Source organism: Canis aureus, chromosome 17, assembly GCF_053574225.1.
Source record: "Canis aureus isolate CA01 chromosome 17, VMU_Caureus_v.1.0, whole genome shotgun sequence".
Lineage (NCBI taxonomy): Eukaryota > Metazoa > Chordata > Mammalia > Carnivora > Canidae > Canis > Canis aureus.
In genome coordinates this window covers 23,787,267-23,804,352 of record NC_135627.1, presented here as the reverse complement: position 1 = coordinate 23,804,352, position 17,086 = coordinate 23,787,267, and the positions used below count along the sequence as shown (strand labels likewise).

At 32.6% G+C, this 17,086-nt stretch overlaps 1 long non-coding RNA gene across 1 annotated transcript in view; it reads right to left on the bottom strand.

Moving 5' to 3' along the window:
• The window catches only part of LOC144287471 (uncharacterized), an 87,175-nt gene extending 73,648 nt beyond the window's left edge, over positions 1–13,527 (bottom strand). The window contains exon 1 of the long non-coding RNA XR_013355261.1: positions 13,397–13,527. This is a non-coding gene — a long non-coding RNA (uncharacterized LOC144287471). The remainder of the gene's footprint in view (positions 1–13,396) is intronic.
• Between the last annotated feature and the right edge of the window lie 3,559 nt (positions 13,528–17,086).

Genomic DNA, 17,086 nt, shown 5'->3' with positions numbered 1-17,086 from the left:
TCTTTGAGAGTTTCAGAAAAGAATACTGGCTCCAAGAGGTTTCAGAGTCCTTAATACAATAACAATTAATCTGAAAACTTTATTAACACATGAAATCTCCTTTGGAAATTTTTAGATTGCTGTTTCTCACGAAGTCTGTTCTCCCTTTCCATGAGATTTATCTTTTAATATTTTGTTTAAAAATACATGACCAGCTGTTCCACATTTTCTTTCGCAGACCTTTACTTCAAATACCAAATACCTGCTAGATCTAGTGCAGACTCCACATTTTATTCTCCTCATTAATTTTATCACTTGGGCCTCTTAAAACTTTCCCATTCTCCCACAGAAAAACTGCCATGGTGTTATTCCTCCCTCTGTTATATTGCTCTTGACTTCTATAGCTAACATGGATTTCCTTCTCTACGTTCATTAGAGACCACCTCCACTAGATCTTTTCTGTAATTATTGGGCATCTCTTGGACATTTTTTTTTCATCTCCAAGACGGTATCCTATTGTTTATTTAGTTTTTTTCCAGAACTGCACTGTGATTATCACATCTTTACACTGGTAATTTCACAAATTTTTTCCAGGAAGTTTTATATTCTCTTTGGTTACCTAACACTGGGTTGGTAGATGGAAAATACAGTTGGCTAGACGTTTTCAATTTGAAAAAATATGTGTGACTTCTAATTGAAGAAATAAATCATTTCAATTATCTGTTGTTATTATTATTACTCATTCACCAATGTAAAAGCACATAATAAAAGTCTTTTGTGATATACTGTTCAGTATTTTATTTTTGACTACTAAGACAATGGAACAAATCCTAAAACTTTTCCTGTTTGTGAGGACTTATATACAGCATAAAATTGGTATTTGAAGAGATAAATTGACTGTAAAATAGTAAGTTTTAATTAAATCTGCATAATAAATAATGTTACAACATAGTACAAAAATTTGTCTTCCAAGATTAAATTGTTAAATTGTTTTATAAACCTTATATGCTTTATATATACTAATTAAAGCGTAATGAAGTAATATCAAAATATGACCAATGCTTTCATGTCAAAAACAACTTTTAGAGGTTACATTTCATAAAATGGTATAAGTAAATTATTTGTCTGTTGTACTCACACAGTGTATGCACATTAGGATTTAGTGAGAAATATTTACATGGGATTTAAATGTTGCATTTATTAAAATCATATTTAAACTGAATCAATTTGGACTGTAGCTCTTATCTTTTTTCCCTATAAATATCTTTAATAAGATAAGTGATTTTTGATCTTCTAGAGAATCACTTTACATTCACACATATAAAACACTGTATTCTTTGTGAAGATGCAATCATTAGTGATCTACTATGCATGGGGGGAAGGATTCTGTATTAAGCTAGTTGACATGAGATTCCAGAACATTAAGCCAAAACTTCAAAAGTGAAAAAAAAGGGGGGGCAAATGACCAATGGCTGAGGAATCAAATATAAAGCATCTAATACTTTCAAGTATTAGTAGTAGAGTCTGTTTCCTTTTTCATTGTTTTTGTCCACCAAATATCAGCTTTGATTACCTAATGCTTAAACAAAAAAAACCCTCCCAGATTCAGTAAATGTTGCAATTATTATCTCCTTTAGAAATATTTATAAGCTTTCCTAAAATATTCGTTAAATTATATCCATCTTTTATAAAACAAAACAAATAAGCAGGTATTGGCTTTTAGTTGTGATGAGTTTTAATATAATTCACTTTTCTTAGATTCTTTGAAAGAATTTAATCTGGGAGAGATCAAAATTATAAACAACATGTAAGTTTAATTAATTTTTTTAAAAAATTACACACATCTCATTTAGATTTCCTGTATAATTTGGAATGAATCTTTCTGTTCCATATGTGTGCTAATTAGCTAAAGAAAACAGGAATTAGGGGCTACCTGGGTGGCTCAGGCTGAGTGTCTGCCTTCGGCTCAGTGTGTGATCTCAGCATCCTGGAATCAAGTCCCACATCAGGCTCCACGCAAGAAGCCTGCTTCTCACTCTGCCTCTCTCTTTGTGTTTCTTATGAATAAATACATAAAATCTTAAAAAAAAAAGGGGGGGATTAGAAACATCATTTCCTAATCTGTGTCTTGCAGATCAATCACTTTGAGAAAAATTTTATGCTTTATCATCTTCTATGAATCAGAATCACTTTAGAACAACAACAAAAAAGACTTTAGAAAATGTTAACTTTTTAACTCTGAATTCTGCATACATTTTTCACCATGAAATAAATTTCCGTGAAACAATCTAAATATTTTCAGCATCACTGCTCCCCTGGAAAAGGAATAGTTTGTGGCCATCTGTCAAAAATGCATAGAAATATCAGTGATAACATACTCTAATCCCTTTATCATATGTGAGAGAAAAAGTAATTGCAAAAAAATAAAGTGACTTGCTTGATTAGAAGTACAATCAAGAAAAAAATATATTGCTCCTTGTTCCCTCTCCAGTGCTGGGGGAGAAAAGTGGGTATTATAGCTCTGGCTTAAAATGATACTGAAAGTTACTATATGTATTTTCCATTCATTTGATCATTTGCTATCTTGTAGGTGTGTGCTATTAATGAGTAGTTACTCAGACATCATCTTTATCCATTCTGTAGATGTTGAAAATATTTTTAAACAACCAAAAAGTAAAAAAGAATATGCTAATAAAATAGTAAATAATGAAGATAACTTTATACAAACTTTTAAAAATCTTTAGCTTAGAGCAAACATGATGGGTTCCTCATACTAAGTATTTAATACATGTTGACTGGGTTACTACATGGATTTTAACCCCATTCTATCTTTATCATTTTTGACTCAGTATTACATACCTCAAAACCCACAAATTCTTAAAATAAGGCTCATTGCTTTAAAGTCTGATTTTGTTTGGATTCTTGCTCTCATCTGGAGACATAACTTTCTGAAATTTAATTTTATGTTTTTTATTATACAGAAAAACTCCTTTAGAGTTTGTAATGAAGCTTAAATGTAGTCATGTATGTGAAACACTTGGTTTATGCTCCTGAAATGGTGTCTATTATCATAGTAATGAAATTTTAGGACTAAAATACTCTTACTACCATCTAACTCAGTCCTTTCATTTTACAGTTGTAGAAACTATTTTAAGGAGCTAGGGGTGATCAAGAGTGCAAAGCAAATGCATAATTCACTTTCCTGATTTGTTTTTTTTGTGATTTCCTAACTGTTGTGCCATTTGTTTGCTTCTAATATTCTTTTTTTTTTTTTTTTTGCTTCTAATATTCTTAAACATTGTTTATTTCGTAATTTTCTTGTTTGAAGTTCATTAACTTTTAAAATTATGTTTTATGTCTCATCTGAGGAATTTCAACTGCTATTATTATTAAGTGTATCCTTTTATAGTTTTACTCCCTTATCTTCTTTCACTTGTAAATTTAGTAAAGTTGAAAAAATTGATTAAAATTACAAAATTGGACATCAACATGCAGATTGAAACTAGACCACTCTCGGGGATCCCTGGGTGGCGCAGCAGTTTGGCACCTGCCTTTGGCCCCGGGCGCGATCCTGGAGACCCGGGATCGAATCCCACATCGGGCTCCCGGTGCATGGAGCCTGCTTCTCCCTCTGCCTGTGTCTCTGCCTCTCTCTCTCTCTCTCTGTGACTAAAATAAATAAATAAATAAATAAATAAATAAATAAATAAATATAAAAAAAAAAAAAAAACTAGACCACTCTCTTTTACCAAACACAAAGATAAACTCAAAATGGATGAAAGATCTAAGTGTGAGACAAGATTCCATCAAAATCCTAGAGGAGAACACAGGCAACACCCTTTTTGAACTCAGCCACAGTAACTTCTTGCAAGATACATCCAAGAAGGCAAAAGAAACAAAAGCAAAAATGAACTATTGGGACTTCATCAAGATAAGAAGCTTTTGCACAGCAAAGGATACAGTCAACAAAACTCAAAGACAATCCACAGAATGGAAGAAGATATTTGCAAATGACGTATCAGATGAAGGGCTAGCTTCCAAGATCTATAAAGAACTTATTAAACTCAACACCAAAGAAACAAACAATCCAATCATGAAATGGGCAAAAGACATGAAGAGAAATCTCACAGAGGAAGACATAGACATGGCCAACATGCATATGAGAAAATGCTCTGCATCACTTGCCATCAGGGAAATACAAATCAAAACCACAATGAGATACCAGCTCACACCAGTGAGAATGGGGAAAATTAACAAGGCAGGAAACCACAAATGTTGGAGAGGATGCGGAGAAAAGGGAACCCTCTTACACTGTTGGTGGGAATGTGAACTGGTGCAGCCACTCTGGAAAACTCTGTGGAGGTTCCTCAAAGGGTTAAAAATAGACCTGCCCCACGACCCAGCAATTGCACTGTTGGGGATTTACCTCAAAGATATAGGTGCAATGAAACACTGGGACACCTGCACCCCAATGTTTCTAGCAGCAATGTCCACAATAGCCAAACTGTGGAAGGAGCCTCGGTGTCCATCGAAAGATGAATGGCTAAAGAAGATGTGGTTTATGTATACAATGGAATATTACTCAGCCATTAGAAACGACAAATGCCCACCATTTGCTTTGACGTGGATGGAACTGGAGGGTATTATGCTGAGTGAAATGAGTCAATCGGAGAAAGACAAACATTATATGTTCTCATTCATTTTGGGGAATATAAATAATAGCGAAAGGGAATAGAAGGGAAGGGAGAAGAAATGTGTGGGAAATATCAGAAAGGGAGACAGAACATAAAGACTCCTAACTCTGGGAAACGAACTAGGGGTGGTGGAAGGGGAGGAGAGCGGGGGTGGGGGTGAATGGGTGACGGGCACTGAGGGGGGCACTCGACGGGATGAGCACTGGGTGTTATTCTGTATGTTGGCAAATTGAACACCAATAAAAATAAATTAAAAAAAAATAAAATTACAAAATCTAAAAAAAATAAAAAAATAAAATAAAATGACAAAATCTAGACTGTCTCTCTTTACTAAGTGTACCATGAACATGAAATGATTGTTATTAAAGTGGCCTCATGGCAACTATACCAAAACAGCATTTTAATTTGTTGAATATGATTTCAAAACCATGAGTATATAGATGACATGCATGGCAACATTTTAAAAACAATGTTTTTTCCCCTTTTTGTCTAAATTTATATCTTTCTTCATCTAATGCCTATGGTATACATAACTTTCAATAACCAATTATTGCATACACAATTAAACTCTGTGTGGAAATGGCTCACATAAGAATTTTCTAATATTTAATTTTAGTCTTTTCTTCTTTTAAATGTTTTCCTTAAAATGTAGTTTTAATCAAAGTACACAAATGACTTTGTGTCTTATAAAGAAATTGTTTTTGAGCTAATGATTATAGTTAAACTTCAGCAATATATCAGAGCAAAATGAAGTATAAGTAAAATTAAAAATCCATCCAAATTGGTTTCTCTGCCTCTTCTTACTAACTCAAATAATTTCAGGGACAATTGGTCATCCAAACTTGTAATTCTGAAAGTAACTCTTAAATTTTCCATTTTCTTTGCTCCCCGTAGTAAGTCCTATGATTCTACTTCACAATGTAGATCATATTTAAATGGGAAGTATATTAACGAATTATTGTGATAGATTATCTTAAGTACTATAATTGAAATATATATTAAACATATATATGAACATATATGCTCGACATATAAATATGTTAAATATATGTAAAAAGTATATGTATATATAAAATGTGTATAATACATATGTAATATATATAATATACGTATATAAAATATATATCATATGATATATATAAAATATATATTCACATATACTCAAATATATTTTTAAATATGGGTAACATGTGGATATATAGCACCAAAACACTGCTTGGCATAAAGATGCAATGATAAACAAAGGTGAAAATGATCAATTATAATTGGAATTATGATCAAGGATGGCAGAACAGAGAGATTAGTAGATGCACCCTAGGTATAGGAGTTCATTCCAGGGGAACCTGGGCTGCTCAGTCAATTGAACATCTGACTCTTGATTTTGACTCGGGTGGTGATCTCAGGGTCCTGGAACGGAACTGCAAGTTGCTGAGCACAGAGTTTTCTTAACCCTGTCCCTCTGCTTCTCCCCTCTGCTCATGCTCTCTCTCTCTCTCTTATGTAAATAAATAAAATATTAAAAAAAAAAAAAGTTCATTCCAGTTGGAGGGACACCAGCATGTGCAAAAGACTGGAGTCATGGATTAAGATATTTCATTTAGTTAAGTCTGTATAAGTTGTTATGATAAGCAGAAGAGTTAAAAATAGACTATGTGTTTGAAATGATAGGAAGGAGAAAGTCATATCGTCCTATAAAATAATGTGAGATGAAAAGTTACTAAAATATTAGAATACTTCAGTAATATGCTTCTATAAGACTTTTTAAGTGTTTTGATTCAGAGAGTATGGAGCAGTTTAGAAAGGGTTTCTAATAATGGCAACAAGACAATTTAGAAGAGATTATTGCTTTAGTCCCAGTGTGAAAAGATGGATTTAAGCAGTAGCAGTGCTGACTCAAAGAAAGCAACAAAAGTGGAAACTATTAAGAGAATATTGGCAGAATATATCAAAAATTAAATGCTACATATAAGACAGAGGTAAGCCATGCATATGTTAGAATTATTTCCATGGTGTTAGAATAAAAATTTTAAATATAGGATAAAAAGATGGTGGTGAGGAAAATATGAAGGTATATTTTATTAGATTGAATTGAGGGCCTGTGCGGGTCAGTATAGTGTAAGTATAAGGTACAGCGTTTGTAATAAAACAACTATCAGATTGATTAACAAAAGTAGCAAGCCTTCCACTGTGTCACTTTTAACAAATAACTCAATTTCTCTATGCTAAAGTTACAACCAATGTAAAAATGGGATAATAACGTTACCTACTAGATACAATGATTGTGAAGATTAAATGATATAAGAAAGGTGATAGTTAAAATAGCACCAGGGCTATGAGAAATATTGAATAATATTATTATCTGCCAAAAGCAAATTCCAATAGCTGCTTCATTGTGTGGTTGGGTAAATACACAGGATTATGTTTTGAAGCTGTCATACATCACAAATGTTTCCTACAAATAGTATCTGTAATCACTATACATGGGAAACTATTTAGATGGAGATGTAGTTGTCTATATAAGTTTGTAAAAATATCCATGTTAGAAGTATATTTTTAATGTTCTATAGGTAGTTGTTAGAGAAACATATGCCTAGATTAAATCTCTCAGTAAGAGAAGATGTTGATCGAAGGCCAAATCTTGATTAAATACCAAACTTTTAAGGGAACCAAAGCAAATGTATCTGGTGAAAAAAAATAAAAAATAAAAACTGGCCATTAGAAAGTTAGCATAGTGTATACCTGGATAAAAAGAAAATATTAAGTACAGTGTTTTTAGAAGAAACGTAAGAAAGGGTATCAGAGAAAAGTATTTGGCTTTGAATTGATTACTTTTCTCTCTTCTTTATTGTAAATCACATAATCCTAACAATGGTGTAGTAAATTTTGAAAGACAACTTTTTTTTTCGAAGTTACTATCAATAGGAAATGTCAAGGTGAAAACGTAAAACTTTTATAACCTTTGGTTTTGTAACAGTTTTAAAATAGTTCAATGTCTGTTTACTTTCAGGAAAAGAAGGGGAGGTGTAACCAGAATTTTACTTCATTTAATCCTTGGTTCCAAATACTCATTTGATTGCCAAGAAAATTAGTTCATTTTTCTTCCTTTTGACTTTGTGCCTCTTTTTTTCTGGGAACATTTTAAAAGTAGAAAGATTTTTGCTATTAAGAACTTTTGGTCATATTTTTCCTGAATCTAATGAAGTGAACATTAAGGGAAAAAACTTGGAGACTAATAAAACTAGAAAATAATTTCTAAAACTTTCTAGAAGTTATCTTTGGACTACAGAAAGTATTTTGTGGGAATGTGACAGTTTATCTAGGCCAGATTTTTTAAAAATTTATTTAATATGAAAGGATTATTTTACACAATTGTAGTTGAAAAACAAAAGACAAATCACTCCTTTGAACATGCAAGTAAGATAGGTAACATGAATAATTCACAGAATTTCACTCTAAAAATGAGGGCCATTATAGACAAAGACTGTAGAAATTACATTTGCTATTATTTGGGGAAAATATTTGGGATGTGGGTTAGAGTAAAATATGTGTGCCAAAGATTTAGATCCATGCTATATCTCAGGGTACACGACAATAATAAAGTCATTTATTTATTATTCCAGATGAATGTATACAAATACTTTACTGATAATCTTAAAGATTATTTTACAATGCACAACATTTACTATATTTGACTTGAATGTTCAGTATGTCTTGCATTTGTCTCTTCTTAAGTTTAACAAAGTGATAATAATTGTTAATAAATGGATTGAGAGAATTGTTTTTACTTTTTATTTGCTTTAAAGTTTGAAACTATGCACATTTATAACATGGAAGATCCCACTAAAGGCTTTTTTGAAGGAAGTAGCATTGCAACAGAAATTAGGTCCCAAGATTATATGTTCTGAAAAATTTCTGCTGACTCTATACCTGGATTGATTGTCATGAGAAATGTTTGAAATTAAGTCACCACACTAATGGAAGTTTTTATTTTCAAAATTCTTCAGTTTCTTGAATGGAGCTTTATGTTCTCAAAATATGACCATCACTAGAATTAATTTTATGGAACAACAAACGTTATGAAAAGCCTAACCGTCACACCATTTATAAAGCAAACATGAAAGTGAAGTGAGATATGTCAGTGCACAAAGCACAGATGGTGACTGAGTGCCAAAATTTGAACTGATCCTTTTCAGTTGATCATGCATAATTTAATGTGTCAGTCAATTGAGGTCTTCAATAGAAAAAAAAAAAAAAACTTGCAGGAGGTAATTAGAAATGAACTTTTTTGAGCTGATATTAATAATAAGTAGCCTACAACACAGCAATTAAAAAATACTATGGAATGATTTTTCTGTATTTGGATTTAGATTTTGAAATTCTGGATATTTTTCCACCCCAAATGCCACAGAATTCAAAGAATATTAGGTTATTTTTATTCCTTTAGATGAAAGATACTTTTTGAAATTAAAGTATCTTTGTAATTATCAAATACATAGATATAAAATTTTTAAAGTGATAAAACATAACAGGTTTTTAAAAAGGATATAAAACCTTTACTGATGAAATACTGATGGATATGAATGAAGTGAAAATTTAGGAAATCTGTAAACCTAGATAAGCATTCTTTTATGAATAACTATTATGATTTTTTGTTTCAAGTAATGCAATTTAAATAATTTTAAAATTAAGCAAATGAGATAAGGACATTATAGTAAAGATGGTGGTTCTGTAAAATTCTAATTTTCAAAGATGCTTTAGATTTTTAAAAATTAAATTCACCTACACTACTTATTGCTTTGCCAAACTGGAAAGATATCTGCTAACATAGCTTTATTCCTCTACCTAGGTTAATCCTACCATAAAGAGAGTGTAATAAACTAGAGGTATGTAAGTTCACATTTGTGTAATTGCTTTTGAAAGTTTTGAAACAGGAAAAAACAAGAGAGTGCAGTTAGAACAACTTCACTTAGTAAACCAATAAGGCAATTATTCTATAAATACTTACAAATATTAACTTAAAATTTAAAAACTATAGACAAATGCTTTATTAGTTCTGTTAGATGAAGCAATTAGCTAAAAGTAGCATGAAGTTGCAGTTTAAGAAGTGTGTATTGTAGATAGAAAAATCCACAAAGAAGAGACTATTGAAAGTAGAAAATACTTAAATTCTCCCTGACTCTATTCTGTGCAAATTTCCGGAAGCATGTGTGATTTGGTGGCCTAGATTGGGATAGCTCTTGTCGTTGATCATAAGTAACTGTAAATCTTGACTAACATAAAAGTGTTGTCAATAACAAGTGGAAAACAATGCTAAATTCCCTTGGCTTTAGCCCATATAGTCTTAGCGCCTTTTCTGTATTTACTACATTAATTTTAAGTATAGACCTCCAATTAATTAATGCCCATAAGATGTAAATAAAATAATTAGCCTCTCCTTTTCCCACAGATCCATTTGGATGCTTAATATAAAGATTAACCATAAGAATGAAAGAGTATGATTTCACATAGGCAAGCTTTAGATGTGAGAAATAATGAAATTTGCGGATTTGTAGTAGAACATGATTTGAACAATTAGAACATGAGTTGAACACCAATTCAGTTGCAAACACATCACATAATTGCTAAGGTTTAACTGTCACTTTAACAGAAACATAAAATAAAAATATGGCATTTCATATTTACTATAAACAAACAATTACTAGAGGTATGAAAGATTCAAGAGTAATAAAGTCAAATCACAGATTGAAACCTGGAGACAAAGAGTATGGGACTTCCACAATATTATGTGTCTTTTCCACTTTTCTGTAGCTTCAGAACTGCCCTTGAAAAATAGAACAAATGCCAGCTAAGCAGAGAGAAAGGCTGAGGGAAGCAAAGCAGCAGCCAGCCTTCCTCTTCTTTCCTTATTTCATTTTTCCCTTATTCTGTCAGAAAGCCACAAGAAGGAAAGACAAAATTGAAGGCTCAGTGTGGGTGGCACTTTGGAAATTTTGACGACAAACATATAAAGTACATGTTTTTATGAGTTGTCAGAAATATTAATCTTTATTACAGTCATCTCTAACATAAATGGGTGACACAAATAGTTAAACTGACAATACTGAGTCTTTTAGTGTGTATTTGAAATCATGAAGAGTAAATGTCAACATTTTAAAAAGTCCTTAATCTCCTTGGAATGGTATAGGACATATATTCTTATCCAGAATTAAATATACACTATAATAAAAAGTAACTTAATGGTGATATATGTTTAAATATATACTGATATATACATATATATTAATAAATACATCTTAAAAACTCAAAACCAGCATATTAAAAAATTAAAACTAAGAAAATTGCTTAAATTTTTTTATTCATTGATTCACATATATCTCTATTTTTTCTCTTTTTCATTCAGACAGCTATTGTAATCTCAGGAAGGTTCAGTTGTGAAGTCAAAGTAAAAATATTTATAATTAGTTTACTTTTGTAGATGCTTATTTGGTTGTGACATATTGTTGTACTTACAGTGTATCTGTGTAGACCCCTGGCCCTAGAATGCTAAAAGTTACTATAAGAAAGCTCTGCATTCTCAATATTATTTTCTGCTCTCCAATATTAAGGATAGTTGAGATTTGAATATAATTATTTCTGCTGAATAATAAGTACCATATAATACTAATTGGGACTATTTTCTCTATAACTTTGATTCTCTTTGGTAAGTATTCAAGCTATATATCCTTTTAATATTACAGAGTATTTATATTACAAGTGCCACGATTATATATATTTTCTCAAACTAAGAATGCCTGATTAAAGGCAGCTTGCAATTACAAGCATCACATCCATATAAAAATCCGACTTTTCTTTCATGTGCAGCTACTTAGTATTGATATCAAAATTTCCATGGCTGCCTTGCTTGTCCATTCTGTAATGCACAATAAGGAAAAGCATGTTTTAAACCATAGATCACATTGTATGTGTGACATATTATCACAGGCTCCCTAAAAGCTCCAAAAATCTACTCTACAAACTGCCAACTTTGCATGCCTCTGTGCTTCATTTTAAAAAAGAAAATTTAATGTTATTAGTAGTAGTGCTACATATGCATTACCCACCTAGTATTGTGCATAGCACCTGAATATTTAATCCACCTTTAAGAAGTTACTAACACTATTGCCACTTTTTAGATGGGGAAACCGAGGCTAAGAAGTTAAATAATTTGTCAGATGACACACCACTGGCAAGCGGTTGACAGGGAATTTGAACCAGGTTTCTAAATTCAGAGGCTTTTATTCATATATTGTACAATTACATCATATCTTATTAAACCATATTGTCAGTCAGAAAGTGTTACCAAGTCTCAATTAAATGAGAAAAACCTAATAGAAAGTAGAATTTCTACTTTAGTAAGTGAAAAAAAAAAGCTGTTAGAAATGATAAAGCATGAGGACAGCTGAGAATTTTTGTAGCTGAAAGAATTTTGAGATAATAAGATCCAAGTTCTTTGTTTAAAAAAGATACTTTAGCAAGAGATTATAGCTCTCTCTTATCATCACACAATAGCATATATATTAGAACTGATATATAAATTAGAACTGATAGAAAATGACCTGTATCGGCTGTGGAATAAACAGGAACGATTCTCTGTTCTTAGATTTATAGTCACTCAGTATTTTACTTTCTCTATTGGAGCAGAGGTAGCTCTTATGGTGAAATGCTGTTTAAGCATTGCTTTGCATTTGGCTTCTAATACATGCCATGAGGATATTTAATAGAAGTGAAAGGGTAGAAAAGGATTAGAATGAAGAGTGAAAAATTGTATGCAGAAGGAGGACAACCAAAGATCGTATTCTTTTCATATGTAATTTTATGGCAAAGTGGCTGGTTTGTTGACAAAAGCATAATATATAATAGAATATGGTTGGGATCCTGGGTGAATTGTGCCCCACATCAGGCTCCCGGCTCAGCGGAGAGCCTGCTTCTCCTCCCTCTGCTCCTACCCTCTGCTTGTGCTTTCTCACACTCTCTCTCCAATAAATAAATAGAATCTTAGAAAAAAGAAAGAGAGAGAAAGAAAGAAAGAAAGAAAGAAAGAAAGAAAGAAAGAAAGAGAGAAAGAAAGAGAGAAAGAAAGAAAAAGAAAGAAAGAAAGAAAGAAAGAAAGAAAGAAAGAAAGAAAGAAAAGAAAGAAAGAAAGAAAGAAAGAGAAAGTCACACTGCCTGATGGTTTTGTAGATTTGTTTATATGTAATTCTAATTGTGACTGGTTTCCCGGCTGGAAACTGAAAGTATAGATGATGCTCCTTCCTAATAAAGCCCTTTCCGTATGGATTGTGCATATTTCACGATTGGACATGGCAAATGATCAAATGAAAAATAAATCATGGGGGATCCCTGGGCGGCCCAGCGGTTTAGCACCTGCCTTCAGCCCAGGGCGTGATCCTGGAGGCCCGGGATAGAGTCCCACGTCAGGCTCCCTGCATGGAACCTGCTTCTCCCTCTGCCTGTGTCTCTGCCTCTCTCTTTTCTCTCTGTCTCTCATGAATAAATAAATAAATATGTAAATCCCTGCAAATGTGAGAAAATCATTTAGGACAGATACTACTGTTACCAACAGAAATGAACGACTGTTAAGAGCTTGTAGAGGAAGGGGTACACAGACTATGACTGAGCACCAATCGAAAAAGAATATACATGAAAACATGCTTAGCTAGTGCATAGATTTACATTAAACTTACATTTTCTCTGTTTTCACCCAGGAGGACTGAAGAACAGAAGAGGCAGTGTAAATATCCACTACATTCCTTATGCATTCTCTTCCCCCTCTGTAACCAACATTGAGGCCTCATGGTGGCATGGTAGAACCATGTGGAATCACTGATTTGCCACATGGATTAAATAGCTCTTAAATCTTGCAGAGTTCATTGTTAGATACATAGAAACAGGAAACAGACTTCTGTGGTGTTATTTGAGTAAGAGTAGGATTGTATATTACTACATCATTGCTTACCACAAGTGAATATGGTGAACTCACTACAACCTCTTAATTGCCTAACAGAAGTAAATAAAAATCAATAAGTTATCCTAAATATGGACAAACAATCTCTCTCAGAGGGGGTTTGCTTCTATGGTTGAAAGTAGGAATAAACTCAAAGACTGAATAGGATTATAGCAGCTCTTCCTGGTATTAGATGATAGCTCTCTTGTAGGCCAACTTACTGGAAACATTTTGCTCTGAATAAAGAAACAAAAAAGAGAATTCTAAGTCCTACTCTCAATACTCAGAAGGAGCTAATTTTAAGCTGATCCTGTATCTTCCAAAGAAAATTATAATCATTACCTAGATTAAGAAGGAGACCCAGAGGATCTACAGTTAATTACTTAGGGCAGGATTTTATAAAAACATTCCAAAGAAAAAGTATTCTGCAAGATAACTCCAATAAGACATCTATGAGCAAATACATTTGGGAAATCCTGCATACTATCATAGAAATTCAGAAATCATATTAGCACATTAAAGTCTCTTAGAAGTCCCAAGTTAAAGAAATATGTGTAACTTTGCTGAATATGAGTTCTTTTTTTTTTTTTAAATGCATTCATTAAATTATTTGTTCCTGTAACCTTAGTTAATATCATGAGTTTCTGGCATTTTCAGAACACTTTTTAAGAACAAAACTAATATAGAGAACTCAGAATAATGCCACTGTAACCATGTCTGGAGAAAAACATTGTGAAAAAGGAAATATGTTACGTCAAAAAGAACAGAAGCCAGAACGGCAGAGCCATTTCATATTAATTATCAGGTTGTGAAAAAAAAAAATTATCAGGTTGTGTGAGTCCCACCACACTGAAGGAGAAATCAAGCTATTAACCTAACCTTGGGAGCAGTGGTCAGTGTTTGATCCCATCTATCATGTCCTGAATACCAGTATTCTACCTTCAGATACAGCAAATAATATGAAATCTCTGGACCTTGGGTCACTTTTAGAGTTTAAGTTATTAATTTTGTTTTTAATAAACATATCATGTTGATTTCTTTGTCTTTTGTTAAAACTTCCATTTGATTATTGAGGTCTACTTATTTCCAAGTAGAAATTGGGATGAATCATTTTGATGATATATACTTATATTTGTGGGGTCTCAAGACAATAGCAAAGTACACCTCCTGAATGATAATGTTGATACTTGGTGATACAAATATCCTTTTAAAAAGATTAAAGTATGCCAAGAAAATGAGAAAAACAATGTAGTGGAGAACTAATGCCAAGTACAATTACCTTACTGATTTTGTATCCAAAGTGTTATTCTTTCTAAGAAGATGACATGAATCTAACTTTCAAGTTTTTTTTTTTTTTTTAGCTATTTATAAACAATAAGATGCTTTCTCAAAAAGGAGGAATGACTTACCACTTTAACAATATATTTAGGAAGGCTCACAGGAAAATGATGATATGGTCTTTCTGCCAATAATAATAGCAATGCTTCTTTTCTATTTTAATGACATAAGTAGATAGTAATAAAGAGTCTGGAATAAGATGCCAAAATATAAATAATGCTTGTCTTTGTGTGAAGAAAATTTTGAGTAACTTATTTTCTCTATATTTGCACTTTTTATTATCCTTTTTTGTCAAGGTATTTGTTATTTTACCATTGTACAAAATAGAAAACATATTTTTATAAAATTAATTAAATTTTAAAAAAGACCTTACAATAGGACTACAAAAATACAGAGTGTATTAACATCATTAGATACCAATAATATCAGACCAGATGGATCTAGACAGTTAATGTCATCATGTTATTTATTGTTTGGGAATAAACACATGTTATTTATCATTAGAATAAACAGTGAGAGATCCAGCTATGCCTGTGGATTCAGACCTTGACAATCTGCACTCATTTACCTTCCCAAACATAAGTCTGTTCTTTCTCAAGTTACCACATAATCAATTTTAAACTTAGTCACCTCTAATGACTGAGCCACCTGCTATTTCCTTGACTGGTTTATAATGTTTTCAGTCCTTTATAAATAAACTTCTTTTCCTTTAGCAGCCTGTGCTATTGCCAAATTCCTTAAGGCATTTCCTCAAGAATTAATTGTGTAGTGACATGCACTAGTAAATGCACAAGTTGAGGAATGTTTTAGGTTAACGATTTGCCTTGAAGACCTCCTAGGTCATGTATTACCCACTATCAGGAAGATCCAATACCAGTCAAGATAGAGAGCAAAACATTCTCAGTTAAAATTGATTCTGAGAGTGTATCAGTTGAGCAAAATGCCAATCAAATGATGCACTCTGAGATGATCTAGAGAAGTTCATGAGGACAAGTGAGCACATCTTTGGCCCACTAACAGATAGCATATTGTCCTGTGGCTTTCAGCTCATACTTTCTATTTAAAATCAAATTCTTAAACAATTCCTCCGTTGTGATACACTGTAAGCCCAGTGGCGATGGAGTCACACTCATTACAATTCAGCCTGATGGGGCAAGTCTGCAAGATTGGGTGAATGACAGACGGCAAAACCACATACTGACTGATGATTTGAAGCAGGATGATCACAAACAAGTCAGGCAGAGAAAACATCACAAAACCCCATTATTTGGCAAGTTGAAGCACTGTGAAACATTGCTGATGGCTGAGAAGTGACAGCAGGGAAAGAGAAAAAAGAAAGCCATGGTAGCATGTAAGCTACTGCATAGGGAAAGCTCCATTTGTGCAAAAATGTCATGTAGTCCTTGGGGGAGAGGCAAAAATCCTGCACAATGACAGGTCCTGTAAGCACTGGTCATAGCTGGAGACTAACAATCAGTTTACAGATATTCTCTACGGACTGCATTGCAAATAAGAAGTTTGTTTTCAACCAAACTCATAGAAAAACATTGACATTGAATATTTTGAAAGATAGCTCTCCAAAAATCTTATTATCTTTTGCTGAGTCACATAGCTTAGTAATGAATTACAGAGTAATCACTTAAATTGTAAATTATAGTTTGCTTAGTATAATCACTAAGTTGCAATTATGCATGATTAGTGAGATTTATCACCTTTAATTGTTGAAATATGCAAATGAAATTCATTCATTTTCCATCCAGGTGTACTGCTATGAGACATTTCAGAACAGCAATCAAAATTACAGAGAGTGAAATGAAAGAAGGGAGAAAAAAGCCTAGGCTCAAGTTACTCCTCTGTTTTTTCTTTCACTGAGATCCATACATAGAAACAGAGATATCTCTGTCTCTGAAAACATTTTTAATACCTTCCCAGAATTGACCTTTGCTGAAATTTGTCTCCAAGAATTTTCTTCTCTAGGACTGTGATAATGACCAGGGAGACACCCTTGAGCCATTGACACATTTAGAAAGTAGAATGGACAGGGCTTACTAAGTAATGGGAACAGGGCAGAGGAAAAAGAAAAAAGAAAAGA